The sequence below is a fragment of the Pipra filicauda genome, unplaced genomic scaffold (assembly GCF_003945595.2).
Source record: "Pipra filicauda isolate LSUMZ 115617 unplaced genomic scaffold, ASM394559v2 scaffold88_size2543281_pilon, whole genome shotgun sequence".
Classification (NCBI taxonomy): domain Eukaryota; kingdom Metazoa; phylum Chordata; class Aves; order Passeriformes; family Pipridae; genus Pipra; species Pipra filicauda.
Window position 1 is genome coordinate 2,065,932 of NW_024105075.1, and position 15,741 is coordinate 2,081,672.

Sequence of the window (15,741 nt, forward strand, 5' to 3'; positions counted from 1 at the left end):
GGTTTTCTAACTTCAGATACCGGAGACACTTCAGAACACTCTGGCTCAGGTTTTTGAAAACAAATCTCATTTTGAGGTAAAATTAATTTGAAAAGGCCCCAAGGGTCCTTTGAGTGGAATGATGTGTAGTCTCAGATGAGCTGTGATTATCCGCAGCAGAGCCAGGAGTCAGACGAATGAATCCTTCATCAGAGTCCCCAGGGTTTTTCAGGCTGCGGGGTCAGGACTTCAGCAGCTGCTTTCCCCAAATAGGGCATTGCCATGCACCTGGACCCATGTTAGCTGTCAGCTACCTCACGTCTCCATTCCTAAGGAAGAGAGGGATGGTGACACTGGTGGGTTCTACTTTATGCTGCTGAAGGTTCATTTTTTTCCCAAAATATGAGGAGAGTTCTGGGGCAGGAGGCAGCTTCTTGGGCATCTCTGCCCGAGGAGATGCATCTTGCATTGCACTTTCCTCCTAAAAAGTTTGGGCAGTATGTGGGCTGGTGCATCACCTGCCCGAATCCATTATTCCTCTTGATAAGGTAGCTATAAGGCAACTGGTGAGATATAAGATCAGGCTGAGGGAATGAAATAAAGGGGGAGGAGGGAATGGTAACTGACAAGCTTTGTATTTTTATTATGTTGCACAGCTGTTGCTCTTTGTCTTCCTAATGCTATTGATCTGCCTTTGTCTTTTTAAACTGTAAATTCTTTAATAAATGGGGCTTATTTTCATTCTCGGTGTGTAAAGACGATATATATTGTGCCTAAATAGCATGTATGATAGAGGAATACAAAGAGTCTTTAGGAGTCTACAGTCTTCCCTGCCTTAAGATTATCCATATTTACATGAAACAGAACGATCTCTATTCCTTGTTCTAAGCTGTAGATTTTTCCTACACATTTTATTCCAGGACTCACCTTAGATATCCCTGCATTTACATGTACAAACATTTTGCAGATTACAAAATGCCAACTTCTGCATTTTTAAAATCTCTCATGGGAAGTAAAAGTTCCCTATGCTACCTGGAAGTGTACAGAATCTTATACCCTGGAACTCAAAAAATAAAATTTTTCTTGATATTTAAAAACTGAAAAGTGCATGAGAAAAATCTAAATCAGAGCACATAGGAAGAAAGAGTTAATTGACATGAAGGCCAGCCTAATCCTGACCATATTGATTGTAGTAAGGTTTTCATTAGCAAGCAATTAGCAACACCTACACCAAATAAAATGAATTTCTAAACAACAGGTAGTAATAACAAAATACGATACTTAGCCAAGAGTCATTAGAAGGTAGAGAAGGATTATCCATAAAGAGAGGATTAGAAAAAAGAGAAACCCCTGATGTAGCCAAGGAAGCCTCAGCAGGCCAGCTGGCTAGATTGAGGTAATAATCCTGCATTTCTTCAAAGAAATAATAAAAGTAAAAAGAAAGATCAAGGCCAATAAAAGAACTGCTTTGCATGATACAGTGTGCTATGGATAAATGCGTGTGCCTTTTTAACAATAATTTCTAACAGGCAAACAAAGAAGAATCAGCAGTTGGGTTCAGTAATATTTAAAGAGACCCAGGAACTGATAATACCACTTTTATACCTGTGTAATTCTGCTGGCTTCTTGATTTATACCAATCTAAGTAGGAGGAGAATCTGCATCCACACAGTACAGTACAGTGTGTGTGCTATAGAACAAATTGTTGCTCACTGTTGTTTCTCTGACTGCTGGGGGGGCAAACAGAATGAACTAATAGGTCTCTTCAGTTTTTTTGTGATTTTTATTTTTTTCTTAGGAATGTTTTAGATCCCAGTTATTTTCCTGGCTTGGTATTAATCATTGTTCCATCTGCTTAGTGCAGGGAAGAACATAGTGAAAGTTTGCCTAGTCTGGGCACCCCAGCAAAGTTTCCCATCCCTTCCTAAGCAGCATTGCTATGGTAACTCGGAGAGGGGGGAGAAGTAGTTCAGGGGCCAGAGCCCAGGTATGAGGGACCTCTTTGCTCAGTAACCAAAGCCCTTAGTCCCAGCTGGGATGGCTCAGCCAGATTTTCAGTGTGATGAATTAGGTTCCAGCAGTCTGATCTCTCAGTTTCACAGGACCCGATCTAGCAAAGTCCAGGAAGCTACACCAGCACACAGCAGAGGAGTTCACATCCGTGTGGTTTTCACCTGAGCATCTCGGATCCCAGACTTCCTCATAGGAGTTCCAATGAGGTTTCAGGCTGGCGAACTCGGCCTGCTCGCCCCGAGGATCTGCCTTGGCTGACATTTTCCCTGTGCCCCCCGGTTCTGCCCTTTCTACTATCGCCTTGCCCTGGGCCGGCCTGTGCCCGCTCGCAGGCCGGTTCCCGGCACAGCGAGTGCTGTGGCGGCGAGGACATCACTTTCCCGCTCGCCCTCTCCCGGACTCCGGGCGGACCCTGCTCTTCGCGTCGGCTCCATGAGATGGCACCATTGCCGCGCCCGCCGCCCGCAGGCACAGAGAGGGAGACCCCCCGCGTAGATGGCTTGTCTTGTTCCTCCTCCCTGGAGGTTTTGTTCAGGTGAGTCTGAGGGCATAAACGGTGAAGCAAAAACCAGCGGCAGATGGCAGGAAATGGATGAGGGCACCTTTACCTGTGTGTACCTGAGAGGAAGGATTCATGGGGAAAAGTGGATGTGTTTTGTGCCGCATGGCTTTGACCTAGAAAAGCAGGTTTGCATATGACATAGTCAGTCCACAAGGTGCGAGCAGGATAAACTCCAGCCCCATGATATCCCCGGATAACCCCAGCCCTGGCTGCTGGTACCACTTTCCACAGCATCCTCCATCACACCTCCATCACACGGCAATGTCTGGGGGGGCAGCAGTCACTGAACTGTCCTTGCATGCTTGTTGCTGCTGGAAGTTGTCATCCCTCAGCCACTGCCACAGAGCCTGTGTCTGCTCCTGCTCAGGTCCAGGGCAGAGCCATCCCATTGGCTGCAGTGGCTCACCTGAGCTGTCATTAACTGTGGCTACTACAACACCTCACCTGTGGGGAAACAACTTCAGGACCAAAGGTGGGAAGTGAAGAGCTACTAACAAAGTTTCTCAAAGCATTCATCTGCACACCAGTACCACACTGCACCCTGCGACTTCTGCTTGTAGCATTAACTCTGCACAAGCATATGCTCAGAATTATGAAGACATCTGCCAGATTCCTTCAGTGTCTACCACACTGAAATAGTAGGAGACTTTGAGCTTCACCTGCTCTCACAGCTCTAATTTACAATTAGGGACTAAATTAACAAAAGATGCTAGTGAGAACAAGCCACATAGATATCCTGAGTTAACCCATGGCATAGAAAACAGTAAAACTGTGCTCTAGAACAGGCAGATTACTAACACTAGAGTCAAAACAGGGTCACTGTCCTATCACAGAGTTTTGGCTGTGGCCCAAGAGGATCCACTGCACAGCCATCAAGCCCCATAACTCCTGGAAAGAGAAACAGACATTGCTGTGGTAATGATGCTGTGCTTCAAGATTGTCCTTTCAGCACACGCAGTAAACCACAAAGACAATGGCCATGCCAAGAAGAGCCCATATATCCTATCTGGGCCAGCCTGAGACCCTTGGGAAAATCTCTTCCAGGTGAAATGTCTTTTTACATGTCCATTCAAATGCACGGGAGGAGAGGGCAACCTAGAGAATGAGCAACTCCACTCTCAGGCGAAAGCTTAGGCACAAGGCAAAACTTCCTGGAGATTTCCTCCCACTCTGTTCCCTCCTATGGCTTCTGTTGGAGGAGGGGGCAACCAGGCCCATTATTTATTTAACACCAGATTTCTCAAAAAGAGGTTTGAGCTGACTGTATAAAGAAAAGTAGGTTTCATTACCTATAGTGCTTCACATTTCAGAGGAGCTTGTATTGTTACACAGTTTGAATTGTTTGACAGTATAATTATTATTATTAGTCCATAATGTACACTAACAGGTCTGGTGGTGAAAGGCTGTATATTAATGCACAGTAACTATGTTTCTCTGGAGGGGGTTAAACAAAACTGTAACTAGGGTCAAAGCTATGCCTTTGCCTCTTTGTCTGCTAGAAAGCAGACATAGTTGCTTAAATTTTAATTATGAATTAATCAGACAAAAATTTGCACGGGAGGGCTAAATGTTAATTTTGCAGCTAACCATGAAATATCTAATATCAGAATGCTCTAATGTTAAAGGTTACTGTAATTTGCCCTTGAAAATACACCTGATCCTTGAATCGGAACTCAACACTAAAAATCAAAAAAGAATGGTATAGCCCAGTGAACTAATTTTTACACCTTCTCTCTTTCTGAAGGTTCAGATAATTTCCTGGCAGGAGTTGTTAAACCAATATTTTTTTCTTAGTAAAAACTGACAAGTTTCTGGAGCTCTTCTATAGCTGCACTTGTTTCTGGGAAGGAGAGATAAGCCCTTTCCTATTTGCCAAATAATGATGGCAAACAAAGCAGTATTCTACAGGAAGCAAAAGGCTTTTTTAGAAACGTGGTTTATTGGTTTGGCTCAAGGTAGTTGCCTGCTAGACTGAACAAGCAAATACATTTTACTCATATTTCTCTATAACCCGTGTTTCAGTGCAAAGTGCAGGCATTAAAGTGCAGGTATAGAACTGGTTTCAGGATGATTGGTCTGGTTTTTTTCACAGTAAAAGATTTGTGTGGTAATAATGCTGGAGATACAGCATGCTAATAAGAGCCTTGAAGATATTCTTCCTACTTAGCCTCCAGTCAGGGAAGCAACTTACAAAATGGCCAACTCTTGGGAAGTGCAACAACTAGTGGCTGTGACTGCAATGCACCATCCAGTCTTCTGGGTATCAAAAGCACATAAAACATGATGCTTCCTGAAAAGAAGTGGTACCCTTCAACAAACTAGTGAAACTCAGCCAGAAATGGGCAGCAGGAGAAAGATGGTGGTTAGAATATATGAATCCAAGAGACGGTGAGTCAGACAGACTCTTGAAGGATCTCTGTCAAAATACTGGTGAAACTTGACTTTTAGCAACATGCTTATGTTTAGGCCATTGCAGACCTTCATTCTTCCTAATCTGTTCATCATCCTGCTAAAACAATATTTTACTTCCCTACATTTGGCAGTGCACACACACAACCCAATTCTCCTCTGGCAGAGCTGGAAGTCATGCTGCTCTGGACTGTGCTGAACGTCTTAGGTAGCCAGGGCATGCTTTGACACTGGAGACCATCTTGTGCTCCTACTGCTGAACAAGTTTTGCTGTAAAAAATGCACCTTAACTCTGCAAAGACCAGAGGGAAAATGTGTGCACTAGTGATGATTTCCCCATTACCCACTTATCTTCCTTCCTGACAGGCTCTCCTGCGAGCACAGACAACCCCAGTAAACAAATCTGAGTTTCTTCGAATCACAGTTTTGCTGATGCCAAGCCATTTTGAGGAGATATAGTACTTCTGCTGTGGCTGTCACCACATTCTCTTTGCTGGGATGTGAGAACTCAGCTTCTTCTCAGTCTGCCAAAGTCCTACTTTCCCAGTCCAGCTGTTACACTTCTGATGACAGAAGGAGAATTGCTGCCAAGAACCCAAGAGAGAAGAAGGGGAAGGGGCACTGGACTGATGAGTTACTGCAGGAAAGGAGGTGATCAGTGGAGAGAGAAAGGTAAAGCTAGCCAGCCACCACTTCCTTCACATCCTACCAAGGGAGAGATCTAGTGCCCTGCCAGCTGCACAAAGGAAGGCAAGCCAATCTGGAATCAGACCAAAACTGCATAAGGAAAGAAGGGTAAGGCAGAGAGCTAGTGCTCGTGCAAACCTGCCCTTATGGTTGCGTTCTCTATGTGGCTACAGGGAAATAGTCTTTCTTTGTGTTCCTGCTTGTTTCCAAGGGAGGTAGTATTTGAGAATAAATATTTGATGTCAGCCAAGTGTTTGGATTCCACAAAGACGGCATAAGTGTTTGTTCCTCAGCCATCACCTATGTTCTTGCTTTCTTTGAGCAGAGTAGGTGCAAAGCCTGTCCTGGAGATCAGTCAAGCCAGGCATTACCACCTTTTGCATGGCATGCTTCCCCATGGAAAAATTTTCAGGCTCTCATTGCTGTTTACCGTGGCATATGAACAAAGGGCTTGTCTTCTCTCCTGAGGGATTTAGTGGATTTGGTGACTGATTTACCACTTTTGTAACAGGACCTTGCCGAAAGAAATCCAAGCACAGTGATCTGTCTCTCCATGTTCTGTCATTTAACCTGAATATATGGTTTTTCACTGTGTTGCCAGTTGCCTTGAGGCTTTATTTTGCTAAGCTCTGTTTAAACATGTAGGAGGTATTGTCACCATCACAAGAAGCTCTCTAACTAACCCAGTAGATGTCATGATAGAACATACCAGCCACCAAGGATACATAACTGCTCTCTTTGGATTTTTTCTTGTGGCATAAACGGTGCCACAATCTCTCTCAAGCTGCCTATTTGAACTTCCTGTCTGTTCCTCTCTATACTAGAATCCACCAGTACTTGCTGCCTTATGAATTGCTCAGAAATACATTCAGTGTAAAGTGTGTGCATACAGGAGAGGGGACACTGTGGACAACTGAGCAGTATTAATGTTGAAAAAAGATAAGCAGGATCAAAGGGCTTCCCCTGTTCTGACCAACCATTGTTTGTTCCTATGAGGAAAAATTTTAGGAGTGTAACAGAGGCCACGACCCCTCATGAATCTGCAAATATTGCATACTGTAGCCCTTACTGCATCTCCTCTGGAGAAAGGGATGTATTCTTTTTGCAAATTGTGGGTGATAGCTACTTAGCAGGAGACACAAGGAAGGGAAGATGCTAGAACATGTACAAGGAGTCCTGAGACTAAGGTTTTATTTTTCAGGAATGTGCAGAAGCTTCTGTGTATTTGTGGGGCGTGTGGCCTTTCCCTCACCAAGTCTTCTGAATTCCTCTTTTGGTAAGGGCAGGTGAGAGGTGTGTGCAATTCACTTAATTACTACCTTACCCTCCTTGGGAGGGTGGAGAAAGCTTTATTTGTAATGAGTTCACTCCTGTAACAACAACAGAAAAATGACATCTATCTTAACAAATGACAGAAAGACCTCAGATATAGAGTGGTCCTCCTAATTGTGTGGTAGTATAAACCTATCCCTCTCTAACAGAAATGCCCATAAGTCTTTGGAGTAATGGATTACCTTTATTAAAGATAGGGTCTGATTTGGAGAGTCTTTGCAGTGATACAATGGAGAGGATAATTTTAGTTATCAATACATAAAAATAAAAGGAAAGAAGAGGGGCTATTCCTACAGTAGACTCTATTTTTACATTCTTGACTTCCTTGAGCCATAGTGCAACACTGATTGGCTAGGAAAATATTTTTAAAACAGAACCATTGAGTTTAAAACAAACATTGAGCTTGGGCTTGTGTTTTATAGGACCAGGTGGAGAATCCACCTTGTTTTGGTCAAAGAAAGCACCCACAAATTTTTCCATAGGATCCTGTTGGAAGTGCCTATGACGAGGAAGAGAAATTTAGGTTATGGAAACAGAAGATGCAAGACACCTTGGCAGAGATCTATGAGGAAGAAAGTGTAGTGTGACTGGACTGGATACACATCTACAGAAACAGACACTGGTGTTGTTAAAGCGTTTTTAATCCAATGTTAATGCACGTTCAACTGTTCTGTACCCCAACACTTTTATTCAATTTTACAGTTTTCTCTCCCTCATGCTTTATCCCTGTCATCCCATTGGCTGGATTCTGCTGCAGTGCAGTTGTTGTCATCATCACGGCTAGGCTTCAATAGTTGGTTGTCATCATCATGGCTGGGCTTTGCGAACGAAGATTTGGGAAGGGCTCTACCCACATTTGCTACAAGCGCGCTGGTGGCTAAAGAGGCCAATGCGAGATAGACAAGACCAGTTGCAAAAGGCACAGCAGAAAGACTCCTTGGATGGTATCGGCAAGACACGATTCTTTCTGCATTGTCTTTTCGATGGTGATCCTGTGTGCGTTCTCAAAGGAAGCAGCAGCGTTATGGATTGTGTGTCTCCAGACCTCCCGACTGGAGGTCAGAGTAGACCAGTGATGAAGATCAATGTGGCCAAGGCTGAGATGTTGCTTCAGGGAGTCCTTTGATTGTAACCTTCTCCTATTTCCCTTGTTTGGATAAGACTCCTCCCATGTTCTTCCTTATAAGTCCTGTGCCCTCCTTCCCTTTCCTTATTTGTCATGTATCCACCCACAGTTCCAGAACCTTCCTTCTCCCCCTTACAAATAGGGGAGCCGTCTTAAATAGAGACCTGCTTTCCCCTTGAACCCAGTAGGTTGTCGCGTCTTTCCTGATAATTGCGACAGGATCCTGCCTGCCAGTAAAGCCAACAGCATGAACAGCAGCTGTGCCTCAGGTTATGTACCTAGTGCTCGAGACTAAAAGAAAGTCAATACAGATACAATGTGATAGATGTATCAAAAGATTTCCCTTGTGCCACATATCCTCCCCTTGCCCCAAAAAGGAAATCTGGGTGGTTTGAGAGCACAGATATAATCAGGACATTTCTGGAATCTGTGACTCTTCCGACATTTCCTCCTTAGTGATTATTGCATCTACATATTCCTTCTCTTAGACTGTGAGGGACAGAATGGCCCCCTAGAATCCAGCACCAGGTACAGATTAGGTACCATGTGGGCTCTTGCAGGGGTTTGAACTTCTTGCACTCATTATTGCTAGTACCCTTTAAAACTTAGTCCTAAAACATTGTTAGAACCGTAAAGAACTTTGATGTATTTTTATAAAAGCTATTTTATTTCACTTTAAAGTAATTTGAAGTGATCACTGGAAGTACTCACAGGCCTGTGGACTGGATTTAAGCTGCATTTAAATTAATTTGCATAGTAGACAACATTTTCCAGGTTTTCTGTAGTAGACTGTAAATACTCTTGACCTGTGCAACTTTCAAATGCAAAGGATAAATTTCTCTAACATGCTTTTGGGAGGCAGGTAATCCTTCCATGAAAGCTGTGAGATTTTGAAACTGTTCTATGAAGATGATGTTGAAAATCCTTTTATGGTAGAGTTCAATCCTCATATTACAAGAGGGTGTATGACACAGTTGACTATAAAGTGGGAAACAGAACACCTACTTCCCAAACCCCTCCATTTCTAATGAAAAATGCTATTTCTTGACAATTTTTGCCATGCATTTTAAGAAGGCTTATCTTCTCCTTTAAGAGCTGAAGGACAGGTAAAGCCCAGGCAAAAAAGTTCATTGAAATAAGCTAACTCCATTGGGCAATGTCCAGCCCTATGTTTGCAATTTGTGCTCCAGTCAGTGACAAAACATAGACAGATCCAACACAGAGAGTCATGTCTACCAGACACTGAGCACTGGCAGAAGTCTCATTCTCTCCAGTGGTAAGGTACGAGAGGTGGTGGCAAACACTTTTTCAGGGCTATGGCCCCAGATAGCTCTTCCTGAGGGAGGGTGCATTGTTCCTTGCTGAGCTGGAGACATCAGCAACACTCCTTGTTAATGGTAAAGCCCATCACATCGCAGTCACAGACTGCACCTTCAGCCAGAGACAGGATTCCTGACAATGACCCTAGACATTCTGCATGGGTATGTGGGAGCATATGTGGGACATTCTGCAAGGGTATTCCTGGAGCTGTGTGAGGAGGTTGTTTCAGCACACACAGACTCAGGTGGAAAGGAACAGAAGTAAAAGGTGCCTGGCTATTCAGTTTGGAAGTGCTGAGTCACCCGCTAAACTTGTAGTTATGAATGCTTGCTGGGGGAAATTATTGCTTCAGTTCATTTGCAGGTGGCAAAAGAGGGGCAGTGTTCCTGAAATAATTGCAGGCTTTCAGAGAACTGCAGTAGGGCCACTGAGGGCACACTGGAGCCCATTATCTGCTTCCCTCTGGAGTATGCCAGCAGGAAAGGACCTCGCTCATATGCTGTACAGGTGCTGGTAGAGGTTTGAGAGAAGTCTTTGGGCACTTACCCATCAGCAGCTTCCAAGTGCCACCAAATAATACCTGAGATGCTCCTATTTTGCAGGCCAGTAGTCTTCTACTACCTAGCTCTTTGAGGCATGATGATCATCTTGAATCGCAGGCATTTGGCTGAAGGTTTTATGATGCCCTAAGCAGATGTGCGGTGCTGGCAGAATATCACTTGAGGATTCTGTCCACTCTATGAGATGAAAAGAGGAAAGAGTGATGCTGCTTTTCTACACCAGTGCAGGTTGTTAGTGCACCTCAAGATTTTAGGCTACATCCTGAAGAATTGGGAAAACAAGGCTGTTCCCACAAGACTGGGCTATGAGGAGAAGGTGCCTTAGCAAAAGCACCACTTTTGTGCTCTGTGTAAATTAATTTAGGAGTCATATGAAAAGCTGGGTGAGAGCCAGAGTTTCTTACTACTAAATATAGCCACCTTAGTCCCAGCAAGGCAGAAAGGTGGTGACATGGTCAGGACTAGGGTTGAATCCTATTTAGCTCTCCCAAGGGATATGTTGCTTTGGCTGCCAGAGAGAAGAGACAAAAGCTGCAGGAGCCTATTCTCTGCTTCTGTGCTTTTGTCTCCCAGTTTTCGCCTTCAGACCTGTGCTGCTGTTGCTCAATTTTCCTGCTTCTGTTTGCATTTTGTCCAATCCACTCTGGCATGTTGTCTTGGCTCCATCCCCTCCTGTTGCAAAGATTTAATAAATGGCACACTGTTAGCAACTCCTGGTAATACGTTAATTCCACTTTCATTTTACTGGCCATGGAAAGCAATAGGACACTATATAATTCGGATTTTCAGGAGAACCCAGGTGGCACAACGTCTGGGTCACAGAAAAGCAAAACATCACACTTTTACCTCATAGTGCTTTATGCTTTGTCTTTGCATCCTCTAACCTTGTGGCTCTGGACATCAATGATATACGTGTTTATTATGTTATTTAACGTGCGGTGCCATTCATAATATTACATTACTGCTTGCATACTTTAGATGTTTTTCCTGTCTGAACTCCCAAAAGGGGGTCAGATGAAAGAAAGGGGCAGATTGCAGAACAGAGACACAGCTTCCTTCACCTGAAATTGAAACTATAGACAGCAAAAAAATTCTACCTTTCTCCTTTAGCTATATTCCCAGCAGTAGTGTAGAGATAGGATGTTCATAGGCAAACTCACATGGCAAGTGACACCATATGTGATGCTGAAACATACTGTTAGCTGCTAATAAGTGTGTCTAATACGGGCTGATGGGTCCACTAGCCAGATTCTAGGCATGCTATGTAAAAGAAGTGATTAAGCCTTTTATGAATTAAACGAGCTAACATAATAGAGGCCACCTGCCAAAGTGTTTGCCATATAAAACACCAGTGCAAAAATTATCTCAGAGGAAAGAAGGGAAGGCTTTCCCAGGAATTTGAATACAAACACAAGACTGAGATGGCAAGCAGTTTCAGAAGCAGAAAAGAGTGAGGACACATAGCCCGAATGGAAGTTAAAAGAAAGTGAACTCTAGTTCTGGGTAGACACTGGATGGGATGGAACCATGCAGAATAAAATAGTCTGGTTTTTGTTTTTCCTGTTTTATTGCAGAAAAGGGTCTTTAAGTCGTAAGTAAATCAGAATGCACCAAAGAAATACCTAGCACATATCTTCATTTTCTGCTTCTAAATGAGATGAGCTGTGTTTCCCTGTGCTTTCAACTCATTGCTTAACTCATGCAGGTGCTTTCTAAGGGAGGTTAAGAAGTCCAAGAGAAAAACCCATTGAGTCAGCATGTAATCGAGTTGAAGAAATTCTTATGTAAGGTGGTAGAAATACTTGCAAAAATTAAATACTGACTAACGCATTTGAAATGGAAACTGAAACTGAACTTTGCAAAAGCAATGAAAATAGCAAGCCTGAAGCACCCCAAGAAGTCATGAAGGATGACATTTCATACAAGAGAAGAGCTTTGATGCAAAGACTTTGTTGGGGATGAGAAGTCAGAGCAGATTGCTCTCTCAGCTTCAGATGTCAAAATGGAATGGCAATTGGACAATTATTTGAGGAAATTTATGCTAGGCAAACTTTGGTGAGTCTGGAGTTTGCTAGCGACAGTGATCTTCAGAAGGATTTACAGAACTGACAAATCAGCGTCATAAAGAAATTAAAAGGATGACACAGGAGAAAGAATTGGGAAGTGAATGACTGGAGAATGTGGATTAAATGGAGCTTTGTTACATGTTCCTAGCCTTTTTCTAAACCACGCAAAGCAAGAGGAGAAAGGTCAGATAATCCTAGCTCACAGGATACAAAAAAACCCTCCACTTCCACTGAAAGGAAAATCCAAAGCTTGTTTCTCTGAAACAGTAAGACTCATTTGTCCCAGATGAATGGCTGGAAAGGTATAGGAGAGAAGGGCATTTCCCATCTTCAGCCTAAATGTTCCAACTCTGCTGATGCTGCAGAATTTACCCAAGGAGGAATCAGTTACAGCTAACACAGTCGCCTCATGGGCAGTTTGGAAGTAGTCATCCATCAGAGTGGGCTGAAATACAGCTAAGATTTAACAAAAACACATGGCAGACACTTCCAAACATCAACAAGGAATTTTACAATGCATTAGCAATGGACATGTCTGTTCACCTTGATCTTAGATTTGCAGGATTAGATCAAGTAAAGCATGTAAAAGATCTTCTCATAAATTTGGAGTCTGGATTTTTTGCTGCAGCGGCGTAGTACCTGAAAGGAAAACACTCCCTGTGAGGAAGCCTGAAGCTGGTGTTCATTCACCTTGTGAGTACAGCTTGCTGTCTAATAACTGAATGGAAAGGGGAGGGGACATTGAATCTGGTTCATCTACTTTATGAATGACTGTAAACATAATATTGGTTTATAACCATAACAAAATATGAAACAAGAAAATTTAATTTTCACCTATGAAAGCTTTATTGGCAAACTACTCCACGTCTTGCAACTCTTTTAAGAGAATGATGAGAGAGGCTCTCTTAGCTTTCAGATTACTATTGCAAAAGCATAACCTGCGGCTTCATTTTCAGTTGGTAGCGTAAGATCACCCAATCTTTGCCCTCAACCTCACCCACAAGCCAACTTGTTGCAACAACCACCACGTGTGAGGAGAGGTTTTGAGATGAGTGGGTGGAAATCAACGTAGCAGGAACATTTGTGATTTTGTTGTTGTGTCAGATACCACCCACAACCCATCCTTGGAGCACAAACCTTCACCACTACCACCAATATCTTTGGCAACAGTTTTTGAAAATACTGCAAATTGACCTTAGACAGTTTGAAAAACTGCTAGGTTTTGTATATATGCTAAAAGTATGTTTCTTGGTTTTGCTAACAGAATACATACTATTAAAATCTGGGGTCAAGTTAAGGCATTTCTGTATCTGTAGCTCCTTTTAGATATCTTTGAGAGAAGTGTTTTGTCCTGAGCACCATTCACAGTAGCAATTGTGTGTGTATTCATATAGCTTTTATAAACTAAAACAGAAAATATCAAAGCACCAAAAATAATGATGGAGGATGTCAATGAGTTAATAGTCAGGGACACAGCTCCTGGACAAGCGTGACCACAAGTAAATCTTGGATTTGTTGTTTTCTTCTATACCTTCTGAGATGGTGATTTGCCCTGCACAGCAGAACAGATCTTAGCCTTTCTTTTTCGCTTACTAGAGGATTTGCAGACCAGGAAAAGAAGATTACAATTCCTCTCAGCAGAAAGTAATCCTTTTAAGTTAGGTATGTCAGCATTCATTGAGAAGTGTGGGAAAGTGCATGCTACTTAAAATGCTTGACAGGTCTCAGAGAAGCGTGGTGGCAGGAAGATGGGAGCAAAGCCCCCAGTTGTGATTACAATGGCCCCCAAATTAGAGACTGTTAGAGGGGGCAGTGAAAACAGAGTTCAGGAGCAAGGATTAATTTTAATGTTTATTGAGCTTGGTAAATTCACAGCAGTAAAGTTCAAAATTATAACCTAGAATGGTATCTGTTCATTTGAAACTCATGGTAAACAAATTTTCTGTTTACAAGGTCACTTCAGAGATGGTGGTTCTGTCCTGTAATTTTACTGTGCATCAGGATGTTAGTGGTGTGTTACTGAGTATCCCATAAACTGATGGATCTGCTATACCTGATACATATTCTGAGCAGCTCATAATTCCTTCAGTACACATTTGATCTGTTTGGAAAGTTATAGTCTTATTATAATAATCATACTTAGCCCAAGACAGAACTCATTGTTATGAATTTCATTGTACAGTTTATGAGTTTGAAAACTTGGATTAAGGCATTATCAGCAATGCTCTCATGAGATGATGAGCAAGGTCAGAAACTATTCTGGACCCAGTAATTGCAAAATAATTCAGGCTTAATATGTAAGGCTGAAGTTAAAGAGTACCCAGAATTCAGCTGAACCTCATCTGAGCAGCTGATGAGATCCTACTGACAAGGCAATAACACAAAAACTTGTAGGCAGTAGAAAAATGAACTTTGAAGTAATATGAAAAGAGGTAAAGAAAATGGCCAGGAATTCAGTGATGGAAAGTCCACACTGACGTGTTTGCGATACAGCTGCAGAAAAATTAAAGTAACAAAATTTAAAAAAATCCAAACCCACACTTCTAATAGAGCAACATAAAGAGCAACAACTGACAAGAAGGGCTTGGGAATGCTGAGAAGGAGAATGATTGTGAAAGTATAAAATGAAGTGTAAATTTAATAGAAAAAAAGAGAAACAAAGCAACAAATTGCATAAAATAGCTGAAGATATCAGGCAGCTCATAATGTATCTGTAACAGCATAATAGCTGCACATCTCTATTGTGAGAGAATGCAATTTTATTCAGTCTAATTTAGCACAGGACAGTCAACACAGTCATTTCAAATCTGTTGTTCGCAATCCAAGATAGCTTCTTGACAGCTTTTAACAAACGAAGTGCTTGATAATGTAGACTGTTAGGGACAAGCGAAAGAACCAAACCCAGGGTCAGCAGTGGAATACATAAAATGCAAGTCTTTCAGGAATGTATCGCACAAGAGATCTTTATTCTTTTGTATTTTAAGAAATCCACATTTCAATTTTGCTGATATTATACATAATTCCTGCATTTTGTCTTCTACTGAATTCCCTCCTCCCCACCTCATGCTCAAAGCTTCTTATTTCCTCAGCCTGAGTGACAACTGCAGGTGCTTCTATAGTGGATATTGCAATGCAAACCAGTATTTAAATGGCCTGCTTTGGCTAAAGGGTTCTTTGTTTGCATGTAACAACTCTCCTCGCATTCTCTCTTAACAAATACTCTCCATATGATTGGAATATAAAGGCTTGGAAGTACTTAAATGGGAAGTCCACAATGTGTTACACTGAGGATCAGATACCATGGTACACAGAGAGGCTCTTCCGCTTTTAAGGGTGGCTATTCAGAGAATGGCAAAAGACAACATTTTCTCATCTGCCCTTCACTTTCCAACAAAAATGTTCCTTTTCTCTTTTGTTGTAAGTCAATAATTACAGCAGAGTATTTAAAAGACCTAGTCAGACCTGGGAACTCATTGTAGTAGGCAGACTGCACAGCACATTTTGAAGCGCTCCCCTAAATGAACACATATATATAACTTTTAATTCTATGTCATCCAGAAGGTATTTAAATAGTCAAAACAATCTGAATTTATTATTAGCATGAGTAATTCACAATCGAGTTTGAAGGCAAGCTACAGAGTAGCACAGTTGGTTCCTCTGATTTGATTTTATCAATTAAAAACAATA